General features: G+C 41.7%; 1 long non-coding RNA gene across 1 annotated transcript in view; it reads left to right on the top strand.

Moving 5' to 3' along the window:
- Positions 1 to 22213, top strand: part of LOC125894829 (uncharacterized) — a 53836-nt gene that overhangs the window by 7812 nt on the left and 23811 nt on the right. Inside the window, exon 2 of the long non-coding RNA XR_007450118.1 lies at positions 857 to 953. This is a non-coding gene — a long non-coding RNA (uncharacterized LOC125894829). The remainder of the gene's footprint in view (positions 1 to 856; positions 954 to 22213) is intronic.

Below are 22213 nucleotides of genomic sequence, written 5' to 3'. Positions count from 1 at the left end.
AGAGTGTCTCTCCGTTAGTTTGGTGCTACAGTATTTACACTGAATCATTCAGCATAACGTTTGCCAACCTTTGTTATCTCTGCCATTACAGATAAGTTAATGAAGCTAAGCTCCAGAAGTTAACGTTAGCTTAACTAGAGCCCTTTGGACAACAGCTAACAATGATGTACCATCACCAAAGTACAAAACTAGAACAAAATAGGCTAATGAACTCCCAGCAAACAAGGTGACATGATGAACAACGCAGCTAGGAGCTAACGTTAGGCTAACTTTAGCTAACGTTAGCTAGAGATGTTAAAGATAACTTTATATTTCTTTCCAGCAAAGTGACAATACGTTGCCTCAAACACAATGTTGACTTACCTTAGAACAGATGTAGACATCATTGTTAATCTTATTCACGTTGAGTTGATGTTGTGGTCTAACGTTACCACACAACTTTATCCAAAGGAGACACTTTTCTCGGTTGAGATGTGGTTTAAAGTGTAAAAATACACCTGGTCGCCCAGCCTCTCAGGATACCTTGTGTCAGAGTTGCATGTACCCCATGCACACCATTTGACCATTTTTAGACTCCAAATCTCAGAAAAAGCTCATAAAACCGAACAAACTGACTTTCTGTAATGCATTTCAATGGACGTCCAGGCAGAGAATGTCCCAGTGTATGGGAATGGCTATACGCCCTGTGATTGGCTCATCGCGTCTGAGGGCGGGGCTTAGGCATAGGTCAATCGGATCACCTTAAATGTTAAGATGTGGAAGGAGAACACAAACTGAGTAAAAGTCATAAATCAGTAAATACTTTGTCACAAGTTCTGTATTCAAACAGTTACTTCTGTTTGTTTTCTCACTGCAGCTGGATGGAAAGACAAAACTTCCAGTAACATCCCAGTAAAAATAAGATATGAAAACTCAAGGGGACTGACAACTGATAACTGACAACTCACGATGAGGTAAGATACACAGCTAATGTCTATACATAGAATATAACTGAAGAATACTGACAGGGTGCGACACATTTTCATGAAAACATTTCTAAACTTTTGAATGACTTTTTAAGGCCTGGAAAAAGGGGTTTAGGAATTCAGTGACTTTTCCAGGTTTTCCATGACCATAGGAACCTCTACTAAACAACACTATGATTCAAAGCCCTCCCTGGTTTAATAGACATAATTGTATCGCATTAATAAAGCATTATACACCCGCTGACAACAAACAGCGTGGGATGAATAACTCCATTTATGTGTCTGTACATTTATATATTTGTTAGAGTGGAATCATCTGCAGGGAGGCAAAACTAAAAATTAATAATCTTTAACATTAAAAACATTTGTAAACAGCTGCCTTCAGGCTCACTGCACTGCTCACCCCCAGAATATCCACCATTGAAATATTAGACTGTTATTTGGTGAGATGACTTGTGATCCAGGCAGCTGCACATAGATCGAAACAGTGCAACCATCCAATCTTCCTCAGTTCTTTAAAGTCTTTGCACAGAGCTGGACTCAACACGTCCTGGACTTCTCTCTGTACTGGACTCCCAGAACTGAAGCCAACTGCCTGCAGTAGTTTTAATAATGTAGAGTTAATGTGGAGCTCCGAGCGCAGTGTCAACGAGTTAAAGGTGGATGGAGACGGCAGACCTTTTAATAGAGTCATGAGACAACAATTAACAGACGACATTAAAGTTCGTTATAAACGACTGAGGGCCGTCAGAGACATTAGACGCTTCTGTAATCTAACAGTGAGGCTATGGATATGTTTTGAGCTGCAGGAGGTTGTTTGAGTTGAAACCATCAGACCTGCAGCTCCATCATCAGCAGACAAGAAGCTCATAATGGACGAGTAAATATTTTAACAAAAACTAAAATGAATTAGTCATTTCTGAATCCTCCATCTGCTTTCTGGAGTTGATCCAGCTCCAGGTCGTTTTAATTTTTACCAATTATATCATTTGGTATGAAGCTGATTTTATGGAAGACACACTCGTACTACGCTGGTCCTCCGGGGGCCAGGTATCCACAACGTCGTTCTTCCTCGGACAAATGACATCACTGCAATTCATGTGTATTGGGCTTTCAGTTTTAGATATCCACAACATTATTTTAGATATCTTGCATAAATAGTCTGACTATCTGCAATAGAGTTCCTACTCTTTTTTTACAATCCAGTTGTTACGAGTCATTTAATTTCAGATATCCAAAATATAATTTTGAATATCCAAAATACTGTTGGATATCTACAGTTGGCATTATGACAGGTTAAAATACAATTACAGATATCTATAACTAGAATTATGACTTGTAACTTATTAGATACAGATTAGATGTTAAAAAGGCTCACCGCACTGGTGGTGCTCGCATCACAGACATGAAATCAAACAGCACTAAGCAAACACTGTTTTGGTGATCTACACCTACGTCGCAAACTCTGCACTGACACAGAACCTACGCCATTTATAACGTTACCTTTGTTAAATGTTGTTGTCCTTGGCTTCATATGAGTAGCTGCTAGGCTAATTTATACAATGTAAACTGCCATAGGCTTGTGCTAATAACGTTAGCATGTTGTATTTGTGGGGAAAATGTGTCCAGAACTGTTTGTCTGTGAATGCTGCGAGTTATAGTGAAACTGATTTGTGTTTGGAACTGTCTCTATTAAGCCATGTTTAATGTGTGTTTAATGTGTGTTTAACATGTGTTTAACGTGTGTTTAATGTGTCTTTAACGTGTCTTTAATGTGTGTTTAATGAGTGTTTGTGTTTAACGTGTTTGTGTGTTGTGTGTTTAACGTGTGTTCAATGTGTGTTTAATGTGTCTTTAACGTGTGTTTAATGTGTGTTTAACGTGTGGTTAATGTATGTTTAATGTGTGTTTAACGTGTCTTTAATGTGTGTTTAATGTGTGTTGTGTTTAATGTGTCTTTAACGTGTCTTTAATGAGTGTTTAATGTGTCTTTAACGTGTCTTTAATGTGTGTTGTGTTTAATGTGTGTTTAACTTGTGTTTAATGTGTGTTGTGTGTTTAACATGTGTTTAATGTGTGTTTAACGTGTGTTTAATGAGTGTTTAATGTGTCTTTAACGTGTCTTTAATGTGTGTTTAACGTGTTTAATGTGTGTTGTGTTTAACGTGTGTTTAATGTGTGTTTAACGTGTGTTTAATGTGTGTGTTGTGTGTTTAACGTGTTTTTAATGTGTGTTGTGTGTTTAATGTGTGTTGTGTGTTTAACATGTTTTTAATGTATGTTGTGTGTTTAATGTGTGTTTAACGTGTGTTTAATGTGTGTTGTGTGTTTAATGTGTTTTTAATAAGTGTTGTGTGTTTGTTGTGTGTTTAATGTGTGTTTGTTGTGTGTGTTTAATGTGTGTTTTGAATCAACTAAACTTTACAGGACTTCACAGAAACTCCACTGCTGACTAGTGTTTAGGAGGTGTAACTGCAGAGTGACACAGACACACCACCACAGAAGTATAAATGCTCACCACAGCGTAGTTGACGCAGGCGTATAAATCCCGCTCAACACTTCACCCTACGCCTCAGTTCCAACAAAGATCACGACACCTTATTATAACTAGAAAAGAGAGGATTTAACACGCCCTGAATGCACGTTCAACCACACACTGTGGACTGTTTGATTAAATTGAAATGAAATCTAACAGAGAAAAGCTGCAAATGATTGTTTGAAAACTGGAACAAGAGAATTTGTGACATTTTTATCTGATGATCATCAATAATGAACGATCTACTCGTTTCAGCAACATGATGATCTCTGATTTTATTGTACTACAGAATTAAAAACGAATCTTTATTAAGAGTAAAAGTGAAGCAGGATCAGTTGGTCGTCTGAATTTGAAGCTCAGCAGAGGGCTGGCTAAATAAAGTTTTAAAAATAAAATAGTTGAGTAAAGAAAAACAGAAACAACATTTAAATGTCAAACTTCCTGGACTTAATAAGAAAAGTAAATATGTGTGGCCGGCTGTGTTGTGTGTTGGGAGTGACGGCAGTAAATGAAGGATTAACACAGGCAGGTTTATCAGGGATTAAAGTGACGTGACGGCTGCTATCTGTCTTCATACTAATATTGACAGACGTTGTTGTAGTTTTAATTGTGTGAGCCGTATTGTTGTGGCGGGATTACGCCTTGTACCTTACCCTCCTCCTCCTCCTCCTCTTCCTCCCCCCTCACCTCACCCCTCATCTCTGCAGCTGTAAACACTGGCTGTTTTCCTGTTGTGTCACCTTATTAAATCTAAATGTTTTTCCCGCTGCCTCCCGCCGAGGTCTTTAAGTCTCTGTTGTTCACGTCGACGGCAGCGGCGTTCTGACAGCGAGAAGTGGCTTAACGCTCTCACTTAATCCCACGATGGCCATTACAGCAGAATGGCCACGTCGCAGCCAAAATAAGCAAAAAAAAAAAAAAAAAAAGCTAGTGTGCTGGTATCTAATGTGGTGGATTAGAGAGGGATTAACGCCTCATCTGCCGCCGCAGCGCTGATTAATCCAGCTGCTTGTGTTGTTTGGGGTCAGAGGTCGTCGAGGGGGAAGACGGACAGGTCAGACTAATATTGGTTAAACATTAGCCACACATCAGCAGGAAGCTGCTTCTGTGTCCGTCTTTTTACACGTCTGTATGTAAAGAAATTAACACAGTCCCCTGTTTTATCATCGTATTTATATTTCACAGTTCATAACCTGCATCATTTTGACATATTTCCTTTTATATACCGAATGTGTTTCTCTTAAAACTGTTATTGTGATTATAATGAACCTTCTTCCTGTCTTATTTACCACAGCGTAGACACCTCAGCTATTAGTTGAGTCACTTTTATTCTATCACAATCATTATGCACACGACAAAACAAAAAGGAGCCATAAGGATGGTAAACAATGTTGGAACATACCACCAATTTGTCACATTCATTGAAATTCATGAATCAGTTGGAATCGAAGACGGCGCTAATAATGTAAAAAACAAGAATCAATCAACTTGCTGGTAAAATACAAAGACTGTTCCTGGAGAGACAGACGGGGGTTAAAGAGGGAAATTTTTAATTTGAAACAATGCTGTGCTCACACCAACCTTAAAAATATGTGCATATCTACTATTTGTGGTGTTAATTTGTGTAACGGACTGAGGGAAGATATCAGAGTATAAATATCAGGTGGTTTAAAAAGATGAAAAAAAAATTAAAATAAATATTTGCCAGGTACAGGAATGAGAGAGGGGAATTTAAAGCACGCTTATGGTGATATTGTTGTTGGCTTTCTATTTTTCTTTTTTGTGTAGTGTTGTGGTTTATTTATATTAAGAGTATGAACAGAGTGGTTAAGTTGTGTGGATGGACGCTGGGGCGAAGAGACGGTATATGAGATTGATTGTGTATTGATGGGTTAGAGTAGAACAGGGGTGGGACTACACGAGCAGTTTGCTTCTTCCTACTGCTTTTCAAATATGAAATGTTAATTTATGTTAGCGGTCACTTCCTGTCAACGTTACAGATCAGAAGCACAGAGAGTTGTTGACTAGAGATGATACGCCGTCTCATGGTGGTCACTTCCTGTCAACGTTACAGATCAGAAGCACAGAGAGTTGTTGACTAGAGATGATACGCCGTCTCATGGTGGTCACTTCCTGTCGACGTTACAGATCAAAAGTACAGAGAGTTGTTGACTAGAGATGATACGCCGTCTCATGGTGGTCACTTCCTGTCGACGTTACAGATCAGAAGCACAGAGAGTCGTTGACTAGAGATGATACGCCGTCTCACGGCGGTCACTTCCTGTCGACGTTACAGATCAGAAGCACAGAGAGTCGTCTCATGGTGGTCACTTCCTGTCGACGTTACAGATCAGAAGCACAGAGAGTCGTTGACTAGAGATGATACGCCATCTCATGGTGGTGACATAGTGTGAACAAGCAGGTTTTTATATAAATGAACTACACAACGGTCACATGACTTTACATCCCAACCACAACGAGGCTGTAGAGCCGTGTGCGTGTCCATTTAGCCACTTGTTGGCAACCATCTTTTTAAAGACAAATATAAAAGCTTCAGCATCCATGAGTGGCATATTTACTGACATATTTTATGTTGTAGAATAAAAGATGAAAGTCTCTTTAGCTTGACTTTGACCTTGACTTGACGAGGGAACAAGGAATGGAAAAATTGGAAACTCATTTCCAGGTTTTAGGACTTGTTCCTGGGCACTCTATTTGGCACCACGGCTGACGGAGCTGAACTGTCCTTCCTCTTTGTCTGTTTGCGGTCCACATCCTCTTCTTCATCACCATCAATATTACTTATTAGTTATAAAGGATACCGTGCAATTCATTCCTCTCTCTTGTTGCGGATGTGTCCCAACGCCACATTTTCTTCACTGCTTATTGTTCACACAGCTCTCTAAATGTGAAAGAGTTTAGTAAAACGAATCTGTTCCGAAAACTTAAAAATTTCGGAGTAAGTGTGTAAAATATTGACATAACGTAAGGTCGTATTTATTTGTAGATGTGTCACAATTTCGGATGAAAAAAAACTCAGTGTGCAAAGATCTTTAACCTTGTCTCTGTCCAGGACAGGGTTAGCCTAGCTTAGCACAAATACTGTAATCGGGGGAAACTGCTAGCTTAGCTCCATCAAATGAAGATGTGTGTGTGTGTGTGTGTGTGTGTGTGTGTGTGTGTGTGTGTGTGTGTGTGTGTGTTGATCTGTTCAGCCAACAGACTGAGAGCTGACCCACATTGCACTTTATCGCTCTGCAAATCAGAGAAACACAATCTGTCTTAACCCCTGCACCACTCCATCCATAACACCCTGTCATCCTCCATTCTTTCATCCCTCCATCCACCCATCCATCCCTTTATCCATCCATCCATCCATAATACCCTCCCTTTCTCTATGGAGTCATTTTTAGTCTGTCCTTTTTCTCTGTCTCTGTTTTCGCTCTCTGTTCCTGCCATCTATCTCTCTCTGTCCACTGAGTCATCCAAATCAGATTAACGCTGACATATGCTGCCACCATTAAGACCACCTACTGAGGTCCACACACACACACACACACACACACACACACACACACACACACACACACAGTGAGAGTGGTGTGCAGCAGTGACGGGAATCTGTAACAAGATGGAGGATCTCAGTCACAGACTCCGAGTATGTGTGTCTGTGTTTGGAGAGATGTTGATTCTGACATTCTGTCCTGCAGTGTCTTCACCAGCTGGTTTTTCTGGTTAACTAGTGTACTGTGTTTTTGTTTGTTTGTTTATTCTGTAAAAAGTGACACATGTTCATCACGAATTGTGACAGCTGAAGGTTGCATCTTTTAAATGTTCAGCTCATTCTCATTCTTGAGTCGTTAAATTCTGCAGGTTTTGTCAGTAACTTCAGCATTAGACACCAACGCAAAATGTCACCTTTTGTGTTGGTATGATTTGCTACCGGGCGGTGTCAGTTTGAAATGCCATCTCATATGGGGAGCTGGAAAGTCCCTATAAGGTGGTCGTATCCAACAAACCCCGGACTTTCACCAAGATGTCAGCTGTTCGCTTACCGTTTGAATGTTGAGCCAAACCATGATGTTTTTTACTAAACCTAACCATGTACTTTCGTTGCAAAACATAAATACGAGATGTTTTACCAACCCTGTAAGTTTATTTTTGAAAATGACGGTATGTATCTCACAAGCAGAGACTGTATATTTTCTGTGAAAATGTAAGTGTATTTTTAAAAAGGCAATATAGGTCACAAGAGTAAAATAATACGGCTTCCCAGAGGCTCAAAAACTGACGCATGAGGATACCTAGCGTGTCATATGCAGACATGAAAATCCACAGACAACAAGGAGATACTTGACGAGTTGGGATTGGGAATACGTTTATTTGTCTAATCTTGTTCAACCCACGATCCGAAATTGGAAACTGGGACCAGTGAATACTTGACATTTTGTTATAAATTTATCAAAACTGTCACCAGTTGATTTTCTTTCAATCAATTAATTGTTTCAGCTCAGTGAAATAGCTTTCGTAATCTTCGACCCAATCACCAGAGTAAATATTGGCATTGTTTGTTTTTTGCCAACCACAGTTATATTACATTTGTGTGTTATTTTGTTGGCGATACATTAAAACAATTCAACAGCACAGTGCGGTTAATGTGCGGTTATGTTTAGGCACAAAAAACACTTGGTTATGGTTAGGAAAAGATCAGATTTTGGCTTAAAATACTTGGTCTTGGTGGCACAATCCCGCTGGAAAGGCAGTGATGTCTTGGTAATAAATAACCACTTTAATTGCCCGTATCAGTTTAATTGCTCAAACAGTGGTCTGCAGCTTGACAGATGTACAAATGCAGTGTGTTAATGGCTGAAAAGATTACATCTCTATTCCTACAAAATGGTAAAGTACATTTATGAAAGTGCCTGCAAAACTGGCTTAATAGAAAAAATGAAATACAGTATAGTTTACACTGTGTACTGTTAGTGTGTACTGTTGTGTGGTAATGGGACGCAGCTTTGGTCTTCTGAGTATTATACATACAGCGTCCATCAGCTCCACATGTGAACACATTAAATCAGGTGCTGCTTCAGGTTTAGTTTCTACTGGAGAAGAAGAACTTCAGACTTCACTGAGTTCAGTCTTGACTCATCAGATATGAGTTTCAGGTCTGTGTGTCCATCTGAGACTCCGTCTGGTTCAAGCCAGTTTTCTTGCCGTAAGCGGTTAAACTCTGTTCTCTCCCTGGATGCACCGATGGCTCCATCACTCACACACACATCCAGGCTCCATCCAAACACTCTGAACTGTAGTTTAAGATTCAAGGCAGCATCCCAAAGTTTCCAAAGATCCCAAACAGGTCAGGGAAATACACAGTGAGATGCTGCATGTGAAACTTTTCCATTTAAAGTCATGTTGTAGCATCCAGGGTTTGAAACTGAGTGTGACATCTGTCTGTGGTCCAGGTGCTCCATGTCCACTGGTGTCAACACAAGGATGGCACCCACCACAACACAGAGACCACACAGTTTACAGTGGTGGCCTAAAAGAGACGGACCGTCACTAAGTGCATTTTATCAACCCAGATCAAGCCAGAGCAGATCTGATCCCAGACCTTCCTCTCAGCTGCCCAGAGTCCTCAGGTTATGAGCAAACTTTCTGTTGCTGCTGTTACACATGTTAGACCCAGCGCTGCCACTGGCCACTAGCTCACTGTGAACCCTGCATGTTAGCTGTGGGTCCACTCTCCTCCCGCGGATATATTGTTCTAGCCGCAGGAAGTGAATCGGAGAATCCACAGGCTGTGCTAGCTAGCAAATTCTGGTCTCATTTGTGGTCTGATAAACACTAAATCGTTCAAATTCAGTAATCAATACCAACATTTCAGTGCCCATGGTGCTGAAAATGTGACTGACGTGCTATATATTTAGATATTGTGGTTCAACTGGCTAGTGTGAACTAATGTTGGCTTGCGTGCTATCACAGACAAATTGCTAGCTAGCTCACATAGCAAAACACTGTCTTGAGTGATTAACATTTGATTTATCCAGACCCCAGGGCTGGTCTGGATGGTAAATTAGCTAACTTGCTGCAAATTACTTTACTGGCAAAGATTACAAAGCAACCATCAGCATATGTAGCCTAGCTTAATTACAGCTAGCTGGCTAACTTAGCTTGCTTGCTCGCTAATGTTATCGCTAGCAAAATACTATTAAAGTGGATATGTCAGTTGGCTATTTTACCAAATATGTAACCAGCTAACATGATCAATTTATGTGTCATGACAAATGATTTAGCCAGTGATAAATGATGTAACGGTACAAAGTGCTTTCTCTTAGCCTGGAGCGATGCAGGGGTGGCCAGTGAGGAAACCATTACTTGAGCTAAGGTTAGCCAGCTAGCTGAAACATTTAAAAAAGCCACTGACATGTGCTATATATTGGGATATTGTTGTTTTAACTGCCGAATGTTTGCTATCGTCAGCTTGCTTGCTATCACAGACAAATTGCTAGCGAGCTAACATAAATACTATCTTCAGTGATAAACATTGAATTCATCCAGACTCCTGGGATGATCTGGATGGTAAATTAGCTCACTTACTGTGAATTACTTTATCTGCTAAGATAAAGCAAGCCTTGGCATATCCATGTATTTCACAAATAGCCTAATGTTAGCTTTTTACTTCTGCATTTAGGCTTCCAAAATTTAAAAAAAAGGGGTGTCTATTTGTGAAGATTATCTTGCTGAACAAAATATTTTATCATATGTCCCTTTGCCCCACCTCTTATTTTCTGAGGTAATACAAAATCCAATAGAAAAATCCCTTTGGTCTTTTGTCGAGTGAACCAGGGCAACGCTAACGTCTGCGTACAAAAAACTTCATCCCTGGAGGGCTCTTTTTCAGGCATTTAAACAAAGCCATTCAAAAACCCACTGACTTCAAGACGAGGGACAGGAAGTGGTAAAATATTAACTTATTTACATGTTGTTGTTTTTTTCCAATGTTTTTTGGGGGCTTTTTTTTTGCCTTTAATGGACAAGACAGTGTGAAATGGAGGGAGAGAGAGAGAGAGGGAGAGAGAGTAGGGGTATGCCATGCAGCAAAGGGTCACAAGCCGAAGTCAAACTCGCAACTGCTGCACCTCTGTACATGGGCCGCCGGCACTATCCGCTAAGCCACCTTCCAGGTTAATGTATCGTCTAAATATGCCAAGTTGCTTTCGACCACTGAGGAGAGACCAATGTTGTGTCGATGGATACGATGCTTCATACACTGTGTGTGTGTGTGTGTGTGTGTGTGTATTCAACAACATGTTTCTGTTATTGACTCAATCAATCACACACACCAACATAATAACAGCAGTACTGTGTGTAAGCTTGTCTGTTCAAACCTGCTCAAGTGGTGATTGACTTTAATTACTAACAGTGATGTGAGGAGCACAATAATATTCCCCCAGTCCCTCCGCCGCCGCTGCTGCTTCTTCTCCCATCATGCATTTATGTAACTCTGAGTGTGTGTGTGTGTGTGTGTGTGTGTGTGTGTGTGTGTGTGTGTGTGTGTGTTGGGGGGACAGTGATGCAATATTAAACAAAGGTAAGAAGAAGAGGATGTTCTGGCTATTCTTGTACGTGAGTTTGATCGAGGAAGGGTTAACCTCTAACTTCAGTCTCCATCAATCATCTGTATTGATCTTTTGTGTGTGTGCAAGGTGTTTGTGTGTGTGTGAGAGAGGTAATGAAGTAATATCTGTGTTCAGTGGTTTAATATAATTGTTGTTTGATGGAGTTTGACTTCACTTAATTGCCATAGATTCTGTGCAATATTATAATTTTCTCTTTTGTCTTTTCTGTGTTTTGGAGCTGCTTCTTTACAGCACACTGCTGACTTTAAGGTTCTGTATGGAAGTTTTCATAGGTATGAGTAGTTTTTATTGCCAGTGGGTGAACGGACTGAAATGTAACTGAAAATGGAGACCCTCCCGACTTTTTGATTGCCGATAACAGCCTGTGGATGGATTTCTATATAAAGGACTAGGGATGAATATTCTGAAGAAGAATCCAGAGGAGGTGACGCTGTGTGTGCTCCTTGAGTGCCTTGTTTCTCTTCAGCTCTTCATATTCACCCAATGTAAGAACGAGCTTCCAGGATCGTGCTCTCAACCACCCCAAGTCCCCGCTGGATCAGTAAACTTTCTGTTGCTGCTGTTACCCTGGTTAGACCCAGCCACCAGCTTGCTATGAACCTCGGGCCTCGGGTTTGTGCTGGCTGCATCCAAGTTGCTAAAACGTTTGCTAAAGGTCTGAGCTGCCGTCCACTCTCCTGGGAAGTAGAGTCCTACAGTGTGTCTCAAATCGCATACTTCTGTACTAAACACTTAATATTTTTAGTGTATCAAATGCATTCACACTGCATAGTGCAAGAAAATGCAGTGTACAACTGGAGCACTCAAAACAGTCCAAAAGTTGGAATGATGGACACTTTTGACATGGTGGCTAGGGACAACAAGGAGCCTGTACCAAAGTACCAAAACTGCTTTCAGATAAAAACCGTCAGTAATGTTTGTTGGGTCTGTAATGACTTGGAACTATAATGCAGGTACTAACATTAGCTTGCTAGCCAGCTTTAGCATTTGCTAGCTAGCTAAGTTGCTCCTAACTACAGTGGCGCATTCTAATCAGCGTTGACGCTGTTGCGTAAGTTTGACTTATATGTGGGCATAGGTAGTGGTCAAATATTGGTGATAATGATCCGCTGTCCATTTGCAAATCGCCATTTAAAAAAGAAGAAGAAGAGAAAACAAACAAGGGTGTGAACCCTTACAGAGTCGTAGAGGTCACATGTGAGCTCTTAGTTTCAGAATATTCACACCAGTCATTTGGAACTGAAGAAGCTTCTTGGATGGGAGGCAAAACGTCCAGTTGCCTACGATAAAGCACTTATGCTAACCAAGACTTGGATGACTGAGCATCTTCACCAACACTGACATGAAATACATTGTGATATGGTGGTTTGAGCTGGCTAATGTTAGCTAACATTATCTTGCTTGCCAACATGTACAAAGTGCTAGCCGGCTAATATAGCAAAAAAAAAAAACTGTCCTGAGGAATTAACATCATCTAATTCATCCAGACTCCAGGGCTGATCTGGTTGGTAAACTAGTTAACTTGCTGTGACTTTATCAGTTAACATTACAAAGCAACCACTGCCATTCCAGTTAGCGGACCACTTTATCACTATTCCCTCTCACTTGTAGCTGTTTTTTCGTTATCTTTTGAATTTAATATGAATTGTGGAACCGTTTTTGTTCACGTTTGTTTCCCCCATTTCGTAAAATAAATTATTTAAAGTTGCTTTTTAAGTGCGTGACAGAAATGTGTTTTGAGAACGACCGCAGACTGTCACCTGTTCAACGTATCAGTATCTTCGGATGCCGTTAAAGTAATGATTATAATAATAATGTCAAAATATTATTTACAGACTGATTTAACAGATGATCACTGGAAAGTCTGGGCGAGAGGCTTCCACAGAGGAGCGCCCAGTTTGCACCAGCTTTCTAAAGACGTTATTTACTTCACTCAAACTACGTGTGGCTGTTAGCGCTGGTGTTAGTGAATTAGACATTGTTTATCAGTGAGGCTCATTTGCATAGAAAGGAGCAATTTTTGCCCCAAACATAGGCTTATTACCTCATTTAAATACGTGCAAAAAACACCGGAGCACCAAGACGCAATCTGCTTGGCAGCGCAGTTAGTGGAGCATTTCACCCTCTGTGCGTGCTTTGTGAATTAGACGGTATCTGTTTGCTCCATTTTTACCGGTTTAGCAGCCGCAAAAGCCACGCAATCCTTTTGTGAATTCGGCCCTCAGTCTCTAGCTCGCTCCCTCTATGGGCCCAGTAATGTTGAAGCAGTGCCAATCATGCACGTAACTTCATACCATGGAAAAAAGCTTTTTCAGCTTCATGCGCCACTGAGCAGCTGTCATAGGAATGAACGGGGTCCTGCCTTCAACGCTGTATCCAGGTCTCTTAATGCAGCCATGGACCAGTCCCCAAAAGTGAATCCATCTATTCATCTGGGTCATTGTATATGCAGCAGCAGGTGAACCATTTTGACTTCCTGCACCAATCAGCAGCTCTCACAGGAATGAGTGGGCCCTGCGTTCATCGCTGTATCCACTTCTCCTGATACATCAACATCAGTTATGAATCTTATTGGAGGAACATTTTGGACTGTACTGAAGTGAGAGAGTGCTCACAAAGAGGCTGGGAAATATAAAGTAACTGCAAAGACACATCTTTTAATCCTTCAAAGGCTGAATCTGCTCCTGATTCTTGTTAGTGTGATGGAGACATCTCATCCCGAATGAGCTCTGACTTTAATTATCATCTCTGTAAATTCAGCGACTGTTGATATTTATATCAGCTGTAATGTATCAGGCAGTCGACATGAAAACAGATGAACCGCTCTCAGGAATGCAACTGGTCCAGTGGACAGAGCGTGTGTGTGTGTGTGTGTGTGTGTGTGTGTGCTTAAAGCAGCTGTTGGCGTGCACATCGTCACATGTTGGGAGGCTCAGTAATCAGTTTGTGTTAGCGATGTTGCTCGTTAAATATGCATGCAGCCACGGCGACGCAGCATCTTTAATTAAACAAGAATAATCCGCTGTTATTCCAGCATGAATTCTTCATGATCGTTCTGCTGCCAATTAGCACCACGCGTCATACACGCAGACCCCGAACAGCCTCAGGTTAACGTGCGAGGTTCTCCTGCTGTAAATCTGTATTTATCGTCAGTACAGTTATCATCACTTTTCCTACGTCTGAGGAGGTAAAAGTGTGTGTGTGGGGGGGGGGGGAACAGCAGCTGTAGCTTCACTGTGACAGCATGAAACATCTAAACACCTTTATGTTTTCGCACCTTTTAGCTTTTACACCTGTGTACGAGTGGCAAGTGGAACATGGAGGGCAGATATCAGACACGTCATCCTCTTTAAAAAGAGACATAAAGAGCTTGAAAGTAACTCCACAGAAGAGAGAAGTATTTTAAAAGGTGACCCTGATGAAGGCCGCGAGCTGTGAATAAAGTATTCTTTATACTACAAGTGTTGCAGTTCTGACCTCTGCAGACTTTTCCCCTTCTCCAAGCAACTTTAAAGTAGGTGAAGTTGTGCCAGAAATCTCTTCTCTGCTTATATAATTTAAACACACCTGGACTGCAGGTGGCCAGGTGATGACTCTGGTCCACATACACTCCAGATATATGAATGCAAAAATATGTGTGAGTCTAGCCTCTTCTTTTTTTTTTTTTTTTTTTTTTTAGCTCAGGAGACTTACAGAGCAAGTGAGATGGAAAAATCCATTATTAAAGTTCCAGTGCAGGATTTAGGAGGATATATTGGCAGAAATGAAATATAATATAGTAAATATGTTTTCTTCATAGTGTGTAATCACCCAAAAATAAGAACCGCTCTGTTTTTGTCACTTTAGAACGAGCTGTTTCAGCCCGTTCTCACCCCCTACTCGTCAAACACCACCACTTTGTCAATGATTTCAGCATCAAATACCAACATACAGACGTATAGCTATTTATTTCCTTACTGGAGTGAAATTTTCCTTTCCTTTTTCTCTGATCCTGCATCATTACATGGCTTCAAATGTTAAATGACTAGCTACACATGAGCAAGGCAACAGAGGATTGTTAACAATGTCCCCTAGCAACACATGCACCGCTCGGCTACAGCCATACTGACGTGGGCATTCACATAAACACCGGGTGTAGTTAAGACTAGGCTTAGGTTGGTGCAAATGAAGACTGATTTAGCAATTAAGACCAGGCTTAATAACCCAAACCTGGTCTGTTTGTTTTAGAAGGAAAGAGACCTCTGTGGATAATTCAGCTCCTGAACAAAGAACACTGAAGGGATTCTAACCGGGAGAAGTTTCAGCTGGTTGCAATCTGCAGTCCTCACCACTAGATGCCAATAAATCCCCCTACATCTTACACACTGTTCCTTTAAGACAGTTTATACTTGTTTTTTGTCTGACAGGATATGGGGAAGCTTTCAGAAAACGTGCATGAATACAGACAAAATAAATGTGGAGGACAGAAGGCTCTGTCCGTGTCCGTATAGGTATCTAACGCTGAGCATAAAGGAGCCCTTCCTAGGAAGCTTCCTTTATTCCTTGTTTCTATGTCAAGCTGGAAAGACCATCGTTAAACAGAGGGGGTGGCTTACGACACAATGCAGTCTTGGGATCCCTCCCCTGACGACTTCACACCCATTCACCCCTGGTCCCACCTGATCCTAACAACTCACATTGTGACCTTAACGACTCTGAAACTAAGAGCTCACGTGACCCCTACGACTCTGCAAGGGTTCACACCCACACAGAGTTTATAGCCTGCAACTTCGTACCAGTCATTTAGAACTGAAGAAGCCTTTTGGATGAGAGGTCCAGTTGCCTACGATATTACCACTAACGATTCATGTTTGCTTACCAGGAAGCTTCCAACTTGAAGTGCTATATCAGTGGATGTCCGCGTAAGATGCCATCACACAAAAGGCATCTTTCATGCCATTATGAAACGCACTGGCCAGCAGCTGTTTGTAATGCTACCTGCAACTACTGTGGTAAAAAGAGTAAGAAAGTCTCTGTGGAGGGGAGGTGGATGTTCAGACTAACATGTTCTGTGCTCATGTTGTCAAATATCACCATTTTGCCAGCAGACTTTCCAACACATTCTCACTCCGACCTCGTCACATACTGATGTTTGGTCATGGACTTTCTTGGACGTTCTGGGACGCTGTGTTAAAGGGAGATTGCAGTTTCGGCCGCGCTTTGGAAAGCAGAGCTAGATGGTAAACAAACATGGCAGCACACCGGTAAGGTAAGACAACACGTTTACATGTCGTTTTCTATATCTTCTCTGACATTTATCCTAACGATATGAGGCGGTCTTTGTGGAAAAAAGCTTGTTTAGTGGACTAACTTTGCTCTTGAAGGTTGCCCGTTCACTTACGTTTTAACAGGTCTGACACTACTATGCGCCCCGGCTGTATCTAGGCTAACGCTAACATGCTAACTATTATTTTTATGTCACTAGTCACTTGAAACAAATTTAGGACGATAGGAGATGGGTTGAAATAAACCGAAATTTCCCTTTAACTTCACGTTTCAAAGAGACTGTACGCAAGCTACATTTCCTGTGAAAACAGAAGTGTATTTTGAAAACATTGTCCGTTGTGTGTTGTGCCTGGATGTCACTGCCCAAGTGCCAGTTTTCGACGACTTCGGAGTGAGGCCGTGACTTTCCCATCAACATATTTTGCACTAGGTTTCCTCCTGTGTCTGTTGTTGATGTCACCTTACGCTTGTTACCTACATTGTGCCTTTTTCAAAATATACTGACAACTACGTCTTGTCAACTTAAAACTGCTCGAATTTAAGTTTGTTTCTTGTGCAACAAAAGCACATGGTTACAGTTAGAAAAAGGGGGTCAAAGGTCGCCTCATTTCAATAACGCTCTGCACATTTCCTCCTGTGGTATTCACTAAACTGCAGATAAATGTTCTGTCTGTGCATGCTGCCTTCAGTTTGAGTTTTATCACACCGAGGCATCGAATCCCAACTTTATAGCTTCAGACTGAAATTGGACTTATTATTGGACTTACCTTCAGCTATTAATTAGAACTCCTTTCTTTAATTTCTATAATTATTTCCCACCTGCGGCTCTTGTGTGAGCTCCAGCTGTCTGAGGAGGAGAGCGTCTCTGTGAATAGACTTTTCCTGCTTTTGATGAGTGGAAATATCCGATGTGAGAAAAGAGCAGGTGTCACTAATAACACTAATGATCGCTCCGTTCCATTTAGACAACAAAACAACATCAGAGGCAGTGTACTTTTCCTTTACAACATAAAAGATTAAAGGGAGAAAGAGATAAAATGATATTAATTTCCCCTCTCATATCTTCTTTATGCACCTGCTGTCCTCACCATTACCTGCTCCGACAGTGCCAAATTATTGACTCCCTCTGCTCTCCTGTTTATCCACTTTAATCTGCCGGGCCTGCTGAATCAATGTTAATGTGTTTTATGAAATGTTAACTCGCTGCCAGCGCTGCTCTTTCTGATTAAATATTGACACAGGAGCATCATGCTTTTTGGAAGGTTTCTGAATCTGTCGACCTCACCTGAGCCACGTACCTGCTCAACACTCATAATGTCAGGAATACTCAGGCTTTTCTACATCCAGCTTCTATCTCAATGAGGGTTTATATTCTGTCTTTAAAGGGACCTATTATCATCATTATTTTCTGTCATATGCATGATGTTACAGTGATGGGGGGTAATATTAAACGTGGCCAAAGTTTCAAATAACGAGGTAAATGTATGTAAAAGTAAAAACCTCACTGTTCTCACTCCCAACTCGTCAAACACCGCCACTTTGTCAATGCTTTTGGCGTCAGACACAGACGTACTGAGGCACCTGTCATGGTGGCAACTATTTCTGACGCCATCATCAACGTACAGGGAGGCTGAATTTACCAACGCACCATGTCAGGTCACTCACTCTCCGGGACCGCCAGGGTTACTTGAATAAGTAAACACTGACCAACGGGACCAGACTGGCCGACCCGTATGCTCTCACTCAGTGGATGGATGATGTCACAGGAAGCCAATCTTACAAAGGAGGACCACACTTGTTTGTTTTGCTATGGAAGCTAACGTTAGCTAATGTGCTAAAAAGTTAGCGTTGCAGAGAAATCCAATCTTCCTCTTAATCCCTCCCCAGTTTCTGATGAGGTGGACATGATAACCCTTAATACACATAACCTTATTCATCCCTACAACAGGAAATACTTTTTCCCTAACCTGATATGAAGTGTGCGCTGCACATGTGAGCATTTTTGACGATGGCCTCCGTCCAGTCCTTTGGTCTTATCACATTTAACCATAGTTGTCTTTGTTTTTGTTGATGGGCAGTGGCGGCTGGTTTTGAGCCATGACTCCTTCTATTCTGGCTCCCAATAACACAACAAGACAAACACATTTTAACACTCCTATGGAGCCTACAGCCCTGTGGGGGAGAGGCAGCTGCACCTCCAGCTGATAACATGATGTCACTGTGACGTCACTCTAAAAGGGTCTAGTAATAAGTCTCTTTCTACCTTGTTTCCTAAAGGAATACTTCATCCCCCAAATGACCATCTGTGTACCAATTATTCACCCGGTGAGTTCATGAAGAAAATTTTGTTTTCTCACATGGCTCCAAGGTGAACGATGAATCCAAAAACAGAAACTTCTCAAAGAACTGAAGTCAGAGACGACCACATTTAACAACAGCAAAACTGTGTCAAAACATCCGTTTACGAATTCTCAAAAAACCTGTGTAGAATAATTCAAGTTTCATTTATCCATTCATTTGATCAGTAATAATACATTTATTTTTATTTGTTTAAATGAATAAATTAAATAAATTAAAACTGAACTATAATCGAAACTTAACTACGATCTCGAGAGCGAGGTAAAATTTATTATTATAATTATTTCCTGTTTTTCACTTTGAGTTCAGTTTTTAAATTTAATGTTTTGGTGAAAAGTCGTGTTTGAGAAGTATTGATCATACAGCTGGATTAATGAGACCTCATTAAGTCTTCTACACAGGTTTTTTGAGAATTTGTAAACGGATGTTTTGACATAGTTTTGCAGTTGTTAAACGTGGCCGCTGTTTATTTTAACTCCTCTTCTGTTTTTGGATTCTCCGTCACTATGGAGATATGCGAGAAAAATAAAGTTTTCATCACAAATTCACAAAACACAAGGTTAGTAACTGATGTACAAAAGGTCATTTTGGCAGTGAAGTGTTCTTTTAATTAGAGATCTCCCTTTCGTCTTTCTCCGTTTCCTGTCTTCCTAACAAGGAATCATAAACTAGGCAGCTTCCTCTGCTTTATTCCCTGCTGCCTTGTACACCAGAATGTTTCCTTTTTTCTTAACAAGGATGCATTGTCCTGTTTTTGCCTCCTAACTAGGAGATTTAATTCAGCTTCCTTTTCTCTCCAACAAGGATCCTTCCTTCAGTTTTGTTTCCTAGCTTGGAGGCGTCTGTTATCTCGCTCGGTTTTTGAGTGTGATTCAAGTTGTCTTCGTCCCAACCAGGATGCTTCCTTTATGCTTGCTTCCAAACTGTTTCCTCAGTAAATGCTTCCTCCTTCGTTGAGACCTAACGAGGAAGCTCAATAAGACTCGCAGCTGACCGTTTTCAGCAGATTTTCAGCGTTGTTAGTTTTGTGTTATCTCCATGAGCAGAGCAAATGTCGATGGTTGAATTCCCGCTGTGAGCTGCTCCTCTGCCTCCTCGGCCTCCTCCTCTGTCTGTGGTCAGTGTGTGCAGCAGTGGGCGATGGAGGTTACTGAAGTGTGTGGAGCGAGAGCTGGTGGAGGTGAAGATGTTGAGTGGCTGTTTAACATCACATTGACTATTTGTAAAACGAGTCCAGTGACAGTGAGAGAAAACAGGCAGCCAATCAGATCTGTGAAGGAAGCGTTTGGATGTTTTGGTGAAGCAGAATTTTTTCCGCCCACATTCGTCTGAAATGCTCCAAATTCTTCCTCTGCTCGAGTTCAGTTTGCCCTCTTGCCTGTGAAGCTGCTGTGTTTCTGTGAATCTCAGCGTGTTCATTTCCAATGAGGGTCAGCTGTGAGGGAGGACGATGAGAGGAGGGAGCAGCAGCGCTGTAATTTTGCGGTCTTCCTGAATGCATCTCAGGCTGCAGTCCTGTTTTCTTCTCCTCCTGCTGAGCGAGGTTAGGAGCCGCAGCTTCAACCTTGCGTGGGAGGACGAGGAGAGGACGCTCAGCTAATCATTTATCCATTCAGAGGCGAGATGGAGAAACAAGCAGCGATCGGGCCGGGCGTTCCCCAGGCCCCTCCTCCTCAGTCGCGGCCTCGGGGTCACTGTGGTAATGAGATTTGAACCAAGAGCTCCGTCCTCCCTTTATGAGATGATCCGCGGCCCTGCAGCTCAGCGCGCTCACAGGTCAAACACTGTAAATGTGAAGAGAAACACATCGGCTCACCTCGACACCGCTGCTCTCATTAGGACAACACACACAACAAGCTCAGGGTGCCCCGAGGCCAGAGGTTAGCTTACACCGCTAACCTGCAGGGTCCCGCCCCCTCACACCCACTCCTGTTCGAGTTCCACCTTTACTTCATTTTCAAACAGAGAACACAAGTTTTTAATTCTCTGTGTATCTGGAAAGTTTGAGGAAAAAACTTTAAAATCGAACTTTTAGCTTTTTCTGTGAGCAGCAGAGAAACATCACGGTACAGAAAAGTGAGCAGCCTTTAACTCTTTAACCTCACAACAGCAACTCGCCAGGTTCATTGTGTCACACTGGTGAGTCGGGTCTCATAAAATCAAGTTTGAGGAACTAAACCAGGGGTTAACAATCATTTTGGGAATACCTGTTCATGTTTTTAGGATTACACAAATCATCATCCACATCTGGAGACGTGCAGCATCTTCTGAGGACCAAACTACTCCTCGTCTTGTGTCCTTGTAAGCGTTTCAGGCCGACGTGGCTTTGTCTGTCCCAGGTCAACAGCATGTGATCTAGAGGGCTGAATACAACTGCAAAGAGCAAAGTGAACATGGAGCGCTTTGTGTTCACAAGACGCACGTTAAAGGGATAGTGCACCCAAAAATGAAAATTCAGCCATTATCTACTCACCCATATGCCGAGGGAGGCTCAGGTGAAGTTTTAGAGTCCTCACATCACTTGTGGAGATCCAAGGGGAGAGGAGGTAGCAGCGCAACTCCACCTAATGACATAAAAAGTTGTTTGGAAATTCGTCATTTAAACTCCGTTTTTAGCCTCATTGTAGCCTGTAGCTCTGACTGCCTCTCTGGGCAGCGCTTTTTCCAAACAACTTTTTATGTCGGGGCTTCAGGACACTTGGATCACTACGGACGAGCAGTATGGAGATATTTTGTGGTTTCAATGATGTGTTTTTGGACGTTTGAATCTGGGGCGCCGTCAGCCTCCATTAGGTGGAGTTGTGTTGCTACCTCCTCTCCCCTTGGATCTCTGCAAGTGATGTGAGGACTCTAAAACTTCACCTGAGCCTCCCTCGGCATATGGGTGAGTAGATAATGGCTGCATTTTCATGTTTGGGTGCACTATCCCTTTAAGCAAACCGCAGTGCAGAATTAAAGCAAACCGTATGCTATGGTTCGCTTCAGAAGGGTCTTGGCGTGTTCACATGTGCACAGAAAATGCTGAGTCACCACTCTGAGTCTGTTTAGAGGGCTGAAAAGGACCTAGTCTTTTTTTGCGTATTCTTACTTGTTTGACTGTTGCTTGAAAGTTGTCAATGGTTCCATGGAATGATGTGACTGCCTACACATCTCGACCTCACCAAGACAATCGCATGACTGCTTTTCCTGAACTCAGCCGCCTCAGAATGGTGTATAGCAAGTGTCAGGGAGAAGAAAATACTAAGTATGTCAAAAAAAACAGGACTATTAAGTCTGTAAGATTGTTCGAAATCTGGTGCTTGATTCACAGCTTACGGCGTAAGACACCAACGAAAAAGTTCTTTCACTCCCCATAAGACTGTAAAGCCAAACCCTGTTTTTGTTGTTGAAGGAAAAAAAAACATCAGTTTGAGGTGTTGTATTGACAAGTGCGTTTATTTTGAAAGAGA

Source organism: Epinephelus fuscoguttatus, linkage group LG9 (genome assembly GCF_011397635.1).
Source record: "Epinephelus fuscoguttatus linkage group LG9, E.fuscoguttatus.final_Chr_v1".
Classification (NCBI taxonomy): domain Eukaryota; kingdom Metazoa; phylum Chordata; class Actinopteri; order Perciformes; family Serranidae; genus Epinephelus; species Epinephelus fuscoguttatus.
This window is presented reverse-complemented; position numbering and strand designations above follow the sequence as displayed.